Source organism: Otolemur garnettii, unplaced genomic scaffold (genome assembly GCF_000181295.1).
Source record: "Otolemur garnettii isolate 467f Iridium unplaced genomic scaffold, OtoGar3 scaffold00107, whole genome shotgun sequence".
In the NCBI taxonomy this organism is placed as follows: Eukaryota; Metazoa; Chordata; class Mammalia; order Primates; family Galagidae; genus Otolemur; species Otolemur garnettii.
The window spans coordinates 560646-573632 of record NW_003852502.1 but is presented as its reverse complement, the minus strand read 5'-3'; positions in this window follow the sequence as shown (position 1 = coordinate 573632).

Here is a 12987-nt window from a genome sequence, read left to right as displayed (position 1 = left end):
AGTATTATCCTGAATAAATATTTCCCAGTGTTTTTAGATTTGCCTGGCTGAGTTTCCCTGAAATATGTTATTCCCCACTATGCACCCCTATGAGAGAAATACACTTGGGTTTCTACATGTATTTCTAAAATAAAAAAAGAAAGAAGGCATCTGTACACACCCTTACCTATCCAGCTGCTGGAAAAATCAAAACACCCAACCGGAGGGGTGTTTGAGAGACGGTCCGGCACAGCACTGTCCCTTCTCTTAAAGGAAGACGACGGCCACAGTCATAGTGTATGATGTGTCTACACCAAGGAGTTAAATGTTTTCCTTTAAAAATAACACTAATCTACACTCCTACATCATCCACAGAGTCACTCCTTCCATATATTATGCAAACAATATAAATGATCAAACATTCTCGCCTACCCATATAATCAAGGAGAATCCTGCAGGTGGAGAATACACTGAGTCATGATAATGACGTCATGCTGATGCAAATGGCGCCTCTCCCACCCCTACCCGGATCACCACTGCAGTGAAAGACCCTCCTTTTCACAGTCCTAAGTCAAGGAAATCTATTGGACAGACTGAATAGTGTGCTATAAATTACATAGCTTGAAAATATACCCATTTTGTTTTCAATAAATAAAAGAAACAACAACTACTTGGCACCCAGTTCTAACCCAGAGAAGTGATTGAAGGTCGAGCTCCCTATGTTAAGTAAAGTAAACAAATTACAGCTGATAAAATTCACTTTTGCATTTCCCTTGTCATGTGTAAGACCATCCCTCATCTCCATAGCTCCTCATTTGAGCCTGATTTGGAGGAACTTTCTATTCTCTGTCCAAATTCAGCCATCAGCAGACATAGCCTGTCCTTCAAGTGGTTCAGGTGCGAGAGAAACAATCCTCTGTAGATGAAATGACAGAGGTGTTGCCCGGCCACTCGAGGGGCTGGGAGAGTGTGGTCTCTCCATTCACAACAAGGAGGAGCAGTTATGAGGGGGGAGGCCAGGCATCGTAAGCGGGAAGCCAAGAAAAAGTTTCAGGAAAAGCAGAGTGGGTGAGGTGTCGGCTGTGGTTCAGTGGTTATGGCACCAGCCTCATATATGGAGGGTGATGGATTTGAGCCCAGCCTAGCCAAACTGCAACAGCAACAAAAAACAGCCAGGCCTTGTGTTGGGCACCTGTAGTCCCAGCTACTCAGGAGACTGAGGCAAGAGAATCACCTAAGCCCAGGAGTTGGAGGTTGCTGTGAACTATGACGCCACAGCACTCTACCAGGGTGATAAAGTGAGACTCTCTCAAAAAAAAAAAAAAGGAAAAGAAAAGTAGGGTGGGTGTTTCTTAGTTCATCTGCTCTGCTTTTTTTTTTTTTTACTTTATTTTTATTATATCATAACTGTATAACCATCACCTATTTTTGTAGTAAGACATTTATAATGTACTGTTTGATCCTGCAATGTCATTACTAGGTATCTACCCAGATGAACAAAAATCAGGATGCCCCAGGATATTTACTGCAGCCCAATTCATAATAGTCAAGTCATGGAAGCAGCCTAAATGCCCATCCACCCATGAATGGATAAATAAATTGTGGTATATGTATACCATAGAATACTATGCAGCCATAAAAAGAGGGAGACTTTTTTTTTTTAATATCTACTCTGTTTTAACAAATATCACAAGCTAGGGAGCTTTCACAATAGAAATGCAGTGATCACAGTTTTGGAGGCTGGGAAGTCCAAGGTGGAGGCACTGGCACATCCACTGGCTGGCGAGGACCCGCTTTCTGAGTCACAGGTGGTGCCTTCTACTTGGGTCCCTACACATTGGCAGAGACCAACAAGCTCTCTGGGGTCTCCTTGATAAAAGGATAATTCCATACACAGAGACACAGCCCTCATGATCTAACCATTTCCTGAGGCCCCACCTTCGACAAGCTATAACATCAACCCAGGTGCTACCCTCATGACATCTTGAGAGTAATTTACTCTTACCTGGACACATATTCAGAGTCAGGTATTCAGAGAAAAGAGAAGGAAATGGCATGATACCAGAAAGGTACTAGCACAGGGCCTTGAAAACAAAGACCTTGAAAACAAAGACTTATCCACTTGAGTGTGGGTCAATACTATGACTGTTGACCTGATATTGGTCTGCACGGCTCATGAAGACCCTGAAAAGGGTCTGCTGAATCTCTGTGCAGGTTTCCCGACACCAGATTTGCAAAGAAGAGAGAAAAATAAAGGCTTGGTACTGATTTCTAGACCTTTCCCTAATTCCATAATATCAATCAGAATTTCCTGTCCTGGCCTCAGGGCTTTGCTTCTATATAAATTAATTCTTTTTGTTTATATAATCTTAATGAAAGGATGACTCTTCACAGGTTAAGGCTTTCCTCCAGCTTCAGAAGGTCCACAGAAGCCAAGGAGGAAACCCGCCCCCAGCAAAACTACCCCAGTGAGCAGGGGGAAGGTGGAAGCTTCTCTGCTTCTGCTTCTGACCTCAACCAGGAGGGCAACCAGATGAGAAAAATATGCTCAAGGGGAAAACACACAGCACTGATGAAAGGTGAAGAATGCCTCATCAACCCACCCAGGGCAGACAGTCATAGCCGGCCATGACTCAGCCGTGCATCACTGCCACTAAAAATAATCTACCCCACAATTCCCTTTTCCCTCTCAGCTGCCATTATCCTTGATCAGACCTTGTTATCACTCAGCCGGATTCTTAAAGTTCTCTATTAGTCAATCCCACGGCAATTGATCCTCCCTGCTCTGATCCCACCTATAGATCAAGGTCACTGTGATTGTTCTCAACTATCTGTCCCATATCTGTTTCTTTTTTAAAACAAGTTTATCTTTTTTGTCTTGTTTTTGGTTAAAAAGTTTTTTATTTCAAATTAATGTGAGGGTATATCTATAACATCTGTTTAGGTTATTCGTCAAGCCACGAATGATTAAGAAACTATGGTACGTGTATACCATGGAGTACTGTCCAGCCATAAGAAGAGACAGAGACTTTACATCTTTTGTGTTTGCCTGGATGAGTTGAAACACATTTTTCTTAGTAAAGTACCTCAAGAAAAGAAAAAAAAAGTGTCCCACGTACTCAGTACTAACGTGAAGCCCGTATATATACAACTACACACCCATAGGAAAGATAAAACCCAAATATGTTCTAGCAAGGGGGAGGGGAGACAGAGAGGAGGGAGGGTGATTGGCAGATGTCACCTGATGTGCAAATCTGAGGGTGTTCAGCACGCCCCAGTGAAGGGCTCAACTGTAACTTGAACTTTACCTTAGAATTGAAAGTGATGGTTCCCCATCACCTGCTGAAGTAAGTCTCCATTTCTTATTCTGACTGAAATATTTTTTACAGCGTCACCTTCTTCCTCCCAACCTGTATCCAGGGACTCCATAAACTCTTGCTGTTCCTGACTCTCTGAGTACCTTCACCCCTTCTCCCCTCTGAACCTTGGTCCTCGCTGTCCCCTGATGGACACTCTCTGCCTTCAATGCCCCTGACAGCATCAGCGCCTCCTCCCAGACACTGCTCAGATGTCTCATGTTCCCCGATCTCCAGCCTCGGGGATGCCTCGCCTCGTCTTTCCACGGCTCTCTCTCTCCTGCTTACCATACTCGCCCCCTTCCATGCGGGAGCAAGAGTTCTCTGGGTCCACTGTCACGAAGTTTGCTCCTAACGCACTTTTAATAAATATTGGTCGGATTTTAAAGGAACAAGCATGATTCTTGCCGGTGGATAGAGATAACATAAACACATACGCACTCACTGATATAAACTACATACAACTATTTTAAAATAGAGGATTGCATCCGGTTAAGAAATGCTGGATTAAACATCTTTTAACGCACATACCCTGGACTAGGACTCCACAGATAACAGAGTCACATCTAGGGAGATGTGGCTGTGACTCTAAAGCTCTGTTTTATTGCCAGCTTTTCTTGAGGAGACCAAATGCTGCAAAATGCTCTCAGAATCTGTATGAAAACCTCCACGTGGATAAAATGACCTCATGAGAACAACAGAATAATCGGTGAGTCATACAAAATTCACAATTTAGCCTTTTAGTCATTCTACGGAAGTCTACTGAAGCTGAACGTAGTAGCCAGGGGCTTCGAGCTTTATCAAATCAAGCAGTTAATATGGAAGTCATCTTTATGACAGTGTTTGTTTGTTTCCCTAGCAGTGGTTTCATAAATAACCTAGAACATTCAGTCAGGAGGGGGTAAGTGTAAGTGTTAAAACTCTTAACTTAGAAACTCTAGCCGCTGGCTCTTAGTATCCAAGCATTGCCATCAAAAAGAAAAAAAAAACCAAACTGACATATTCCACATGGCTTTGAAAGCCAGCATAACCACTTCCCTCCAACCAGCCTTGTCGTGGCTTTCAATTCTACATGAAATCATTCTAGTTCTTTGTTTTTAAAAATCATCCATGCCCTTCTCCATCACCCCTCCTCACAATAAATAAATAAATAAAACACGCGGCCACATCACTAATTTTGATTCTGACACAACGAAATATGTTTTGTAATGAAAAAGAAGAGTTAGGAGAATGAGATTTAGGTTCTAGTTCTAATTCAACCCCAGGAACTGTATGCTGGGGTGAACTCCTTATCATTGCAATGATCCCTCTTCAGACTCTAAAATAAGGGAATAATTCTGATGCCTTACCTCTGTTATGGTAAGGTCTGAATGAAATAAATCAAGGGACAGCACTTTGGGAATTGCACCCAGAGGTCCTAAAGCACTGATGATACTGAGGCCAGTTCCTATCAGCCGCCGACCCCTGCCTGCACCCGCCTCCTGCCTGGCTCTGGTCTTCCCCAGTTCCCACGCTGGACGCACCTGGCTCTTCCTGTCTGCCCATCTGCGTCTGTGCTTCCTTCAGTGAATTCAACACCCCAGGAACCCTCGTCCCTAGTCAACCCACTGGGATCTTTCCCCAGAGAACTCTTTTCACACTCATCCTCCTGACCTCAAACCCAGCATCAGAGGTTATGCTTTTATATCCCCTGCTCACGACAATTTGCAAGCCTGGGGGCCACTCCAGAGTGAATGCTTCTGCATGAAGACTACATTATTGGCCTCCTTTACAAAACTTTAAGCACCTGGCTCAGGGCTGGCTGGCACACAGCTTCTTTCAGCTTCTTTCTTCTGTGAATTTTCTAAATTTCTTCCCGCAAAGCTCTTGATCGACACACACTTTGACCCCCTAAACTTTGACATCTAATCTGTCATCTGGCATCTCTCTCTTACCTTCAAAATGAAGTCTCAGATCTGCCCTTTTCTGTGACCTGCAGCAGTCCAGAATCTCCTTCACGCTCACCTCGTCAGCTCCACCTACACACAAGAACAAAATCCACCTTACAAAGTCCAGTCCTGTCTGCTGCTTCACGGCAACAAAGCTTTTCATGTTGCTTTGAATAAAAGTCCAATACCTAAAAGGGTACTTTAAAGTCATGTGCAATCTGGCCCCCAGGAACCTCCCGCACCTCACAGCGGCCCACTCTCCCACTCTCCCTCTAAACCCACCACATGGGCCTCATCTCCATCAAAGGCCACAGTCATTTACCTCAAGGCCTCTGCACCTGCTGCTCCTCTGGCTGGAAGGTTCTTCCCCAATGCTTCACACAATCATTTTCACCTCTCCTGAATCGTTTATCTCACTCACATTGGGTAATTATTAGTTATTTGCTGGTTGACTTCTCAATTGGTTCTTCTCTCCTGATTATAAGACATGGAGATGGATCCAGGTGGGAGTCTTCCCCATCACTGTGTACCCAGCACAGCCACCTGACACATAAAAGGGACACAAAAATGTTTGTCAAATAGGAATTTAAGAAGTGATACTTGGGTATTCAGCACATGCAGGCCCTGGAAAAACAACATAAAACAATTTAGGCCTCTACCCCAGTGGGAATGTAAAACTGTGCCGTTGCTATATAAAACAGTACAGTGGTTCCTCCAGAAATTAAAACTTGAGTATGAGCTGACAATCCAGCTCTGGGTTTATACCTAAAAGAACTGAAAGCAGGGACTTGAGCAGATCTGTGTACACCAGTGATCACTCAGTACATTCAGCAAGGGGAAGGTGGAAGCAGGCCGAGCACACATCGGTGGACGGATGGATGAAGAAACTGGGGGACACTCTGACTCATGCTACAGCTTGGATAAAGACACTGAGCTAAGTAAAGCAAGCCAGTCGCAAAGGGACAAATGCCAAATTATCCCACTAACATCTTCGAAGTACGTGGAGGAGTCAAACTCAGAGACAGGAGTCAGAGTGGTGGCTCCCAGGGACTAAGAGGAGGATGACGTGGAGTCACTGTCTAATGGGTGTGGAATTTCTACTTGGGAAGGTGAAGAAAGTGGCGGAGACGGCCAGCGGGGGTCACTGCACAGCGGTGTGCGTGTTCCCAGTGCCATTCGATCATATACTCAAAAAACAGTTAAAGTGGAAAGTTTTATGTAAAGTGTATTTTACCACAATAGAAAAAATTACAAAAAATGTTATGGGAGTATAAAAAAGCAAGTAGTTGGATTGTAAAAGATTCTCATGAAGGAACTAAGGGTCTCAAGGAAAAGCGACATCTGAACAGAAAGAAAGGAAAAAGTATTTCAGGACAGAAAGAAGAGCACACTCCCCGGAAGGGGGACACTGAGGGGTCTCCAGGGACGGCTGTTTGGTCAGGGTTGGCCACACAGATAAACCTGAGCTGTAAGTGCCCAAAGATCCTGACAGCTCTGAACCAAAGACATGTCACCTGGCTTTTTACTAACTTGAAACTTGATACCCCACATAGGTTGTGTCTGGTTGTTCTAATCCTCCACATTTGGGACATTTTATTCAATGCAACAGTGAACTTGAAGGTGAGACTTTTGACCAAGAACCAGAGAACCACATTCAAACACAGTAGGCGGAAGAGATGCAACCCTTTGTATCAAGCCCGAATTGAGATTTCAACATTCAAAGCTGGAGCTGAAAGGTCTGATGCCAGCACATTCCAGCACTAACATGCCCAGCCTAAGCCTGGGGAGGACTCTTAATTCTCAGCTTAAGATGCTTTCAGGAATTATTAAAAATCTCATTACACTTTTATCTCTATAATAAAAAAAATTAAATGTTGTTTTCAAGCCTAAGGTTAACTCTTTATATGCGTGATTAATTGTGCAGGCCTGTTATGAAACAGATGACAAATCTCACTTGTTATGCACCACAAAAAGCTGAAGAGAATTCAGAATCATGATATGCTGATACTTGGATTCAGCAAGAGTCACCTCAGCACTGTAAGCGTAAAACAGTGCTTCTGACACCAAGAGCAACTGGGTCACTAGGACTAGAAAGACCTGCCTCAATCCGCCTGAGTGAATTGGGATGGTCCACATGTCCACAGCCTTGCCCTGAGCTTGGAAGGCCCTGCTGTGTGTGAATGGACCAGGGTGAAGTTTCATGCTTCAGAGCTCCCGAAGGAAGAGAGAGATGAATGATCTAAGGAATTAATGTCTCTGAAAAAGAAAAAAAAGAGTTCAAGACCATAGAGCCTCCTTTGTGTTAACTACATCAAATAAGGGTTAATGCCTTCTGAGAAGGTAATCCGCAGGCCTTGGAGTGAAAAGTTCAGATGTTTTTTCTGGGCAGCAGAGTGGTCAGTTTCGTCATTTTTCTTCCTTTCTGCCTCCTCTCAGGGCTCTCTGCTCTTTTTTTCTCCGTTCCATTATAATCTACGTGAGAACTGCCTTTAGTTAAACACCCTCTGCCCAGTGTCTTAGGAGAACGGAGGTTGCTTTTGCCTTTTGGGTTTGGTTTTTCCCGTAAGTATGTTGTTAAAAACTATATTCTTCCTTCATATCAAAACCCATGCAGCTTCTTTCTAAATTTAGTTTCCCTCTGTGAACAGCAACCTGCAATCAAAGTGTTGGCATATAAATATATTACAGGGCTTTTCATTTTACAAGTGCTGCTGTTGAACTTGGGCATATGATGCGGGAAGTTCTAGAACATTCTTTGTATCAACCATTCATCCCCTGTGCTCCCATCACTCTGTGACCTCTCCTCTGTTTCTGCCTACACCAATTCCGGCGTGTTGAGTATTATATCATATGTTCCACATGAATAAGGTTAAATTTAATTCACCCTTTCATTCAGCAAACATCTACTGAGTAGCAGTTGTGGGACAATCACTAGACTCGTGGTTGGTAATACAAACAGAAAAAATAGAGTCCGTCTTTTCAAGGAGCCCACTGAAATTTCTTTTCCCCGTCCCATGCACTGTAAATGTTCTTTGCTGAATTAACTAAATCTCTAGATAAACACTAGATAATTCTTTCCTCTGGAAGACACTGTGGGCCTTTGGCCTAGGAAAATGGTCAAGTGTTTCCACAATGCCCTTGAATGCGACACCGTGGGCTTGTTTTCTCAAGAGTTCCAATGGCTTCAAAGACAGCAGAGAAAGGGAAAGGGAGGCTTGTCCAGGTTGCACGAAGGTGAGGGAGAGCACAGGTGGGAATGGCAGGCTGGACTTGACCACCCTGCTTTGCATCCATGTCTATAGCCACATCAGTCCTGGCTGGTCCTACTATAGACTGCTTTTTTGGTTTTTTTTTTTTTTTTGCAGTTTTTGGCTGGGGTCAGGTTTGAACCCGCCACTTCTGATACGTGGGGCCAGCATCTATTCCTTTGAGCCACAGGCGCCGCCCACTATATACTACAGTTTTTAACTTTATGAATTTAACTTAACTCGGCATCTAAAAGGGGCTCAAGTTGAACTCACAATTCAAGCTTTTCACGAAGACCGTGTGAGGCATCCACTAAGGTGCTTCTTTTGTGTCTTTATACAGTGACCCTTGAGCAAACACACTGAGGGGTATCTAGATGGAAATGCAGAAACAGACCCTTTGGCTGAGTGGGAAAACCAGTTTGAGCAATTAGTGTTCCAACAAATAATCTTATGAATAAGGAGACTTATTGGGCTCAACGGGCTTCTTAAAGTTTATTTACATTCCTGGTTGTGTTACAGATGAAACCAAGCTCATTTTTCCATGAATTTCTATTTAGGAAGTCCTTTATAGAAAGTAACAATTTTTATCATTACTCAAAAGTTGTGGGGGACCATTCTGTGCCAGGTCCTACACTGGGCCCTGTAGACACAAAAAGAGTGTGACACGTTCCGAAGTCACCCCCAGAACAGTGAGGGAGCAAGTGCGTAGACAAACTCTCTCATGGGGGCCAGGTCTTTAATCTCCATTCAACTCACAATCGCTGTAATCACATCTACCTTCCTCCCAACTACAAGCAGGGATTTGCTAACTTGATTGTTTAAGGTTTTAACATGCAAAACTGGAAAAACATGGACAAAAAGGAAACAGGAAAAGGTAAGGAGGGATGAAAGGATGGAGAGGCCAAATCAGACGACCTGGAGAGAGGGAAGAGGGGGGATGAAAAGAATAGTCGCCCGGAACTGGAGCTGAAGACAGGGATTTGGAGGCTGCTACATAAGTGACTCTGCAACAGAAAAGCTTGCATAGTGGGCGGTCCAAGAGAGCGAAGGCAAGAAAAGAGCCCCGATGTGTGGTAAGAGTGGAATCCCCTTGTTCTGCTGAGATGAAGCGAGGTCACCATGCACGACATGGCTCTTGCCTGCTGACCGTACCTCTTTGCGTGCGACTCTACAGAGACAGAGTCACTGGGGCTCCAGAATTAGAGCACGTGCTTGGAGTGAGGGTCTACGAGTGACGTGTGTAACAGTTACACCGAGGTTCCCTGCCTGGAAACGCTAACATTACCTAGCTACGCAGACCTCGTCTCAGGCTGCAGGGTCCCTCTTCCTCATTTATTTCCATTTAGCAGGATTTTGTGATGTTAGTGGAGGTTCCAGGGAGGATGTGAATGGTTGAGCTGTGTTTAAAAAAAGAAAAAGTACAAGGTGTATATTCAACAGAGAAAGACTAGAGAGGGATGGGAAGGAAAAAACAGCAGAAATTCAACAGCTGAAGGAGGTTGGAGGATGCTGGGAAGAGCAGGGGAGTGGAAGGGAGAGAGGCGGGTCTGCATCTTCAGTGAATACTGAGGCCTCCACAGCCAGTCAGCCCCTCCCAGGAGGTAAAGGTCAGTTTCGTGTCCTATTCTGATGGAGAATAGGTGGCTTTTGCACTACTGCATTAAAGAAAAAAATGCCTCCCACTGTCCTTGGTGAGTTTTATGTGCATTAAACCTGCCATGCTTCCAACAGACCAGGGATTTTGGCCTTTGTGTGTGCTTCTGTCCCCTACAGAGAAGAGAGAGAAACATGTTTTCACTCCCATTATTTCAGTGACGACACAATGGTTTGGGAGTAGGACATTCTGGACCAAAGGCAGATCTACATAAAACACCAGCACATGTGAGAAGTTGCCTTCTGCTTCTTGAGGCTCTAACAGGAGAAGACCACACCCTGCTGACTGTGTAAGGAACACTCACTGTGGGCCCAGTCACCAGGCTGTGTCCTCCACATATGTCCTGTCATAGTTCTAGAACAATTCTAAGGTAGATGTTATTATAATCTTTATTTCGTGAGCTCAGATAAGGTAAGTAATGTGCCCAAGATCACACAATTGTCAACTGGTTAGAGTCTCAGGATATGAACATGCAATTAGGTTTCAGAGGCAGGCTCTCGACCAGCTGGCTGCACCATTGCCCGGGAGTGCTGTGAACAGGGTCTGAGCTTCCCCCTCCGGGTCTGTGCTGCCCTCAGTACAGCTCCTGTGTTAGGGATGGCAAGCCCAGAGGATACGTGTGGCCATGTGCCCAGCCAAGCAATGACACTCAAAGACCTGAAAAGGAAAATTCTCTACTCCCTCTCACGTGAGAAAATGTTACAAGGTAAGAATTCTGAGACATCTTATAGGAAAAAGAAAGAGCTATACTATAGATTAATGTGAATAATTTTTATCAATTATAAAACATAATTGTGAGATTTCCAAAGAATGCCATGGTTGTGGTCACCATTTTAGCCTTGCCATCTTTCCCGGCTCATTCATCTCTCTTTAGCATTGAAATTATATATATATATAGCTTTTGTCCTGAGAGCCACAGAGAACTTCAACAGGGTACATTGTGATCGGGTTTGCATTTAGGAAAGCCTTTTAACAGGTGGGAAGGAGCACAGGGAGAAAGGGGCTTCCCGGGTGAAATGATGCTGAGCTTAGTTTGAGACAGAGGAGTTTGAAGAGCCTGGGAATCCATCATGTGGCCGTGTCTGTCTGTGAGGACAGGTGCATGTGGGAGAGGGGTCAGCCACAGGAGTCTTGGGTGACCTGCTGGTACTCTCATCAGCATTCGAGATGGCACTCCCACCTCCTTCGCAGACAGAGCAGCCACCCAATGATGATTTGCTGAATAAAGGAAGAGGGAAAAGAAGACAAATGCTAATAATAAGGTTGGTAGGAGACTGTTAATGCCACACTGCAAAAATGTTCAGAATTAAAGAAACTGTTTATCTGTATGTCGAAAATCTCAACGATTTCATAGGGTCCATAGAGTACAGTGATATTTTTATGTCTCCAAGAAAATGACTTATTTAAAAAACAGGAAGTTTCCACATAGTCCTACTGTATTTTTTAAAAAAGCCTTTGGGTTCAAAAATGCTAATTATTTCATATTTCCATAATGTGGAAATGTAAATGTTCATAAAAGCTTTGAAATAAATCCCACTGGCGCGCTCTCTCTCTCTCTCTCTCTCTCTCTCTCTGTTTTGATACAGAGTCTCACTCTGTTGCCAAGGGTAGAGTGCTGTGGCATCGTAGCTCACAGCAACCCCAAACTTCTGGGCTCACGCGATCCTCCTGTCTCAGTCACTGAGTAGGTGGGACTTCAGGCACGCACCATAACACCTGGCTGATTTTTCTATTTTTAGTAGAATCGGGGTCTTGCTCTTGCTCAGGTTGGTCTTGAACTCCTGAGTTCAAGCAGTCCATCTGTCTTGGCCTCCCAGACTGTTAGGATTGTAGGCATTGAGCAAGCACGGCTGGAAAAATACTATCTCTTTACTAATTAATTTCAAATGGGGTCTTGGCTGCCACTGGGAAGTTTTGTATCTGTATTTTACATGTAGGATACACATACGTACATATGTACTCATGTCTATATCATATGTGGGTATGTATGTATATTTATATATGTCACAGAATGCATAAATCACAGAATGTGCTGTCCGATTTTCTCATCTGACCTTCACGTTACAAGTCATTTGAAGGTTCATTTTGCCTCAGTAATTTTTCTCAGTGGCTTCATTACTGTATTTAATTTTTTGAGCTCTACAGCAACATTTCCTAAGAGACTTATTTTTGTGTTTCCCAGTTGTAATTTTATAGATTGCTAGTTGTTCTGGCGCATCTTGTTACTATAAGAGTGAGTTCCAATTTTATGACTCATTTTCCGGAAATCAATTTTCCCAAGCCAGTCAGTGTCCATTTCATTTCACTGGCCATGATAATTTTGAAATGAACTCACATAGGCCCATAGATGGTACTTTAGAAATTATTATTGGCTTGGTTTTTACATTGAATTGATTGCATTTTAACATTCAAATAGGGTTTTATAGCATTTACTTCCCTTAAATAGATTTTTATTGTTGAAAATAAAATTTTGTTTTGTAGTAGACTTACCATAAAAGGATGGATGTCAATAACGGTGTGATGAACATTGCTGGTATAAACGTCGGGGCTTTAGCTATCGGTGCTTCTACAATAGTTATTAACTAACTATATGGGGTAGGAGAACATGAATGGCCTGTCATGATTCCCCTTTGCTGAAAGAAGGATATGGTGTGATGCTGCTCTGTGGCTTCCTTCTCCTGACCCCAGCCACTGACCATCCTGCCTTCCCACGCTTTCATTACGTGTCCTGGAGCCCTCAGCCCCTGGCTCCGCCCCCCGGCCCCACCCCCCAGAGCCCTCAGACCCTGGCCCCACCCCCCAGAACCCTCAGTCTCTGGCCC